Source organism: Euprymna scolopes, chromosome 16, assembly GCF_053919585.1.
Source record: "Euprymna scolopes isolate OS-2025 chromosome 16, ASM5391958v1, whole genome shotgun sequence".
Classification (NCBI taxonomy): Eukaryota; Metazoa; Mollusca; class Cephalopoda; order Sepiida; family Sepiolidae; genus Euprymna; species Euprymna scolopes.
In genome coordinates this window covers 96,757,626-96,762,675 of record NC_136497.1, presented here as the reverse complement: position 1 = coordinate 96,762,675, position 5,050 = coordinate 96,757,626, and the positions used below count along the sequence as shown (strand labels likewise).

The 5,050-nt window shown below is 32.2% G+C and overlaps 1 pseudogene; it reads right to left on the bottom strand.

Annotated features, from left to right (window-relative positions):
- Positions 1-4,027: 4,027 nt before the first annotated feature.
- LOC145296598 (5S ribosomal RNA) lies at positions 4,028-4,144 on the bottom strand (annotated as a pseudogene).
- Between the last annotated feature and the right edge of the window lie 906 nt (positions 4,145-5,050).

The following is a 5,050-nucleotide window of genomic DNA, read 5'->3' as shown; positions in this document are numbered from 1 at the left end:
TGTGTGTATGTGTGTGTTAACAGCCTTAAAAATATCAGGAAATAATAATTAACTGATTAAGTAATATTTAATGATGAGACCTTTTCAAAGCAAATCTTTAAAAGATGAACCCCCTCTCTCTCACACACACGGTTTGAAGTGTTTCTACATATTTTTTAAAAATGCTTGGAACTTATGACCCCACCCCATCTTATTTTCCCTCTTTCTGCTCTCTCTCCTGCCACCAAACTTGAAAAAAAATGCTAACGATTACATGTCTCGCTACGTCGCCAAGAAGTATGGTCTCATTTTACATTAAATTTATATAGGGAAGTGATCCCCCACGCTAAAATGTTAAATTTTTAATTATTCAAAAAAAAAAAAATCCCTCTTTTATATTATCTTTAAAGGCTATTGAAACGTATTACCTAAAAAAAGTAGATGTTGATTTCTTTTTAGGAGGTAAACTACGCTGGGTTGGATCCTGAAAATCTCCAAATAGTTTTTTTTTTTTAAATATGCAGATTGATCACGTAACTTGTTTTGTTTTTTTTACATTAGAAAAATATATTTCCTTTTTTGTTGTTTGAAAACAATTCCAACTTGCGATGAAAAATGCAAATAAAATAATCATAAATGAATCATTTTGGACACGAAAAACCTAGCTTTTTTTTTTTTTTTAATCAAGTTCTAGTTTTGATTACGCACAACTTGGGTAAAGAAAATACTTTTTTTTTTAAATACGTAGGTGCAAAGGAACAATCGCCACTCCCTTACAATTTTTTCTTTTCGTCTTTTTTCAACTATATCAGCGGATTATTAGACACTAAGCTACAAGATTATAAAAAAATGAAGAAAAAGAATCAATATTTAAAGATTTGGAAGGGGTTCAGTTTCAGATATAACGTTCTAGTAAATCGATCCCCCATTTTCAGAACCGATTTACAGCCCCGATTATATGTTATGATTACAGCCCCGATTCCTATTTTTCTTTTACATTTTGTGCGACCTTTCCCTTTGAGAATAGTTCAGTCTGCCCTTCCTTCATCATTATTTTTTATTTATTTACGACTTTTTAAAAAGTATTTTTGCATTTACCGACCCGCGCTATTTTTAAATAATTTTTTTTTAAAACTTAAATTGAAGTTTTAAGATATGTTTTTGTTGCCCTTAGACTTATTGTTAGGTGAAAGAAACACCCTACCTTCCCCGTGTTAAATAATAGGTTTCTAAATAATAATATTATTGTTTCAATGAGGATTGTTAAATGCAAAATTACGTTTTTTGTCTTATCATTATTTGTTGTTAATTAATAAATCCCGCCTATATCGTCTGTATGTATCAAGTGTTTGCGCAGAACCGGGATCCTAGACTAAACTCTTAAACCAGAAGGACGGTTTAAATGTCAAAGCAAGCATGCAGGCAACACGATTTGAGTTTTATAATTATATAAATAGCTAGCTAGCTAGCTAGCTAGCTAGCTAGATAGATAGACATTTATATTTAAATAATTTTTAGCTCAACGGGGTTAAAGAACATTCATTTGTAAGGAGAACACGTTAAAATAAGTTAAAACAAAAAAATATTGTTGACCTTGTGTACGCTTTGTATAGTAGTAATGGCTTTTAATATCGGATTTAAGACAAGGCGACCATGAAATAGATAAGTAGACGAATTTTTGAAACCGGAAGTCACAAACCAGATGAACGGTTTAAACGCCCAAGCAAGCAAATTGATCCAAGTTTTTCTTTTTTATAATTATATATATATATATATATATATATATATATATATATATATATATATATATATATATATATGTCATCCACATACAGTATTGTTTCCCTGTATCACAGCTCATCAGTGCGGCTAGACAGGTAACTACCTCAAGCCAGGATCGAAACCCGACTACCCAAACGACAGTCAAGGCTTCAAACCATTATGCTAATCGGCAGCTGCTGTGCGGGTAGTAAATTAACAATGTTTTGACATCGTCTAAGCTCGATTTGTTTACACAAAGAGCATAGCTTCATACACTAATGGTATATCGTGTATCACTTCCCAATATGCTCAACTCAAGATTACGAGCACTATAGTCATCCGCATACAGTACTTTCGCTGTAACACAGCTCATCAGTGCGGCTAGACAAGCAACTACCTCAAGCCAGGATCGAAACCTGACCACCTATATATAGATAAATAAATATATTTTATATTTATATTTAAATCAATTGTTTTAACTAAATGGGGTTAATTACATTTATTTGTAAGGAAAACACGTTAAAATAAGTTAAAACAAAAAAATATTGTTGATATTGTGTATGCTTTGAATACCAGCAGTGGCTTTTAATATCGTACTTAAGACAGGGCGGTCATGAAATAGGTAAACAGACGGAAATCAAATCAGATGAACGATTTAAACACCCAAGCAAGCGGATCTGAATTTTATAATTATATAGATTTTATATCATATTTAATTGTATCTATTTTTTTTTCTTTTTTACATAGACACCACCACTTATCAAGGCCAAGAGGCCACTCGAGGATAAAGGTTAAAGAGTGTACAGTAGAAATTGGACAATATAGTAACCGTTAGTAATGGAGATTCGGTAAATTTGTTAACTTATATGGGACGGCTCTTCAATTTAATTTATATCATATTTAATTGTAATATATATATATATATATATATATATAAAGGGACCTTGCCTGTCTGTGTACGGAACGAGCTCTATCAAACTCTTCTGTCAATTTTTGGTCTACAGACTTGAAACTTAATATGTAGGGGATATAGACCTGTGAAACAAATTCGATTTGGTTTTTAGCCGGTAAAAATAGTTGCTAAGGGGCAAAATTGAAAAATTGGAACTTGGCAGGCAGAAATCAACCAAACGTGTTATTTCTATGCATGTGCTAATATACATTTAAAGCTTTAACAGCATTTTTTAAAAAGATTTTGTAAGTGTATGGATTTAGGTCAGACGGTAATAAATAAGGTTGAATATCTGTACGCTTTGGTTTTGATTCTGATTAATGCCAGCAAAGTCATATACTTTTAAAAAACTTTTCAAATCACTACTATATATTGGGTACAATATAATAATCAATAGAGTATTGACTCTATAATAATAAATACGAAATCTGCATGAATTAAATATAATATTTAATTGTATTTTACAATTCGGCAATGCCAGGTGGCCTGCGAATATTACTGCTATAGTGTGTCAGGTATGCTGAAAAGAACTTAATAAAGTGCTCGATCGTAAAAATGCAAGATCTAAAATACACCCATGTAGATAGTTCCCATAAACTCGGTACTTTCCCCAAAAGCGACACTTGAGAGCATTTATCGGATGAAGAAAGCAATGATTGTCAGATTACATTTTTTTAATTGTCTTCATTTCATGAATAGCCGAAAATTTGAAATAGCTTGTAGGGACCTGTTCTTCACAGTAAAGGTCTATCTATGTCAATGAAATTATGGTACGTCTCTGAATGTAATCTCGGTATAGTTTATAAAAAAATGTGTAATATATATATATATATATATAGGAAATTTATTACTGTGAGTCCAGAATGAGTTTACATATTGTTTCAGCTAGAGGAAGAAACAATATGTAAATTCATTCTGGACTCACAGGAATAAATTTCCTATATACTGCTCTGGCTACACATTGAGCACTCTAGTCCGGTTTTTTCACCACTGGTAAATATATATATATATATATATATATATATGATGGACTCTCCCGTCGATTTCAATGCATTAGCTTCCGCCACAACAACTAAGTTGCTCGGAAATCCACACAAATGATTTGTTTATAGTGGTGAAGGCTTTGTGTAGAACCAATCACATTTTTGGTATTACTGCTAACTTTTGCAGGTGCATATGACTGCCACAGGACAGAGTATACAATAGACCACAGGTTTTTACATCAGAGTTTCCTTCTCCTAGATGCATGCCTTAATGAAGACTGGAGGTGCATCTACCCTAATGAATTAATGCGTCCCCAGATACCAACCTTGAAATTTCTACGACTCGGCACAGTACATACAGCGCCTCGCATTCCCAAATGGTCACCCATCTGGTACTGGCCAGGCTCAACATTGCTTAACTTCAGTGATCTGGTGAGAACTGGTGTGTCAATGTGATTGTGCCATATATATATATATATATATATATATATATATATATATATATATATATATATATATATGTGAAAAAAAAAGAATATGAAAAGTATAAAAGCTTATAACTTTTCTTTATTCGTTTTCAATTGGTGACGTGCAGGAATACAAAATAATATTATGAAAAAAATTTTAAAAACTTTTTTTTTACAAGTACATAATTTTCGAACGATCCTTCGGTCTTCACCAGTGTAGTGAAAGAGAATATATATATTGTGCCATCTATATATGTATGCATATGTGTGTGTGTTTGTGATGATAAGAAAACAGTTATTTTATATAGATCAGATCAATTCTTATGAGAATTGAATTTTATAACAATAATAATGCTCAATATTCAAAGCTTAGTTAGTATCCTAGAGATAATTACTGCTCGTCCGTCGATTCAGATGCAGGCTATCAGGAATTAACATTTAAATGCTAGTGAATTAAGATACTTATGAAGTTGGTTATCCAGTCCAGTGACATGTAGAGAACTCTTTTTTTAAGGGAAGGTGCCCAAGAGAAAAAACGGCAAAAATATAGTAATAGACATCGCCTTGGTGGGGCTCAGGCCTATAATACATTCCTCTGAAAAGGGCACTTTTAAAACAAGAGTAAAAGAAGCAGATTCTCGGACACACTTAGTACTCCCCACCCCGGCACGTCCTTGATACAGTCATATATATATATATATATAGTCTTGGAAGTTTTTAACCTTTAAAACTATACAAAAAAATATTTTTTATCGTTCGTTAGAAAACCATCTAGTCAGTAAGTCATTTAATCACCTGCAATCACTGCATCAACTCGCTCTCGAATTTACTATAATACCAATAATTTATTTTTCAAGGGATCATCAGTTGTTTACCATGAAACACTGTTTCGGGGATTTAATTTATAT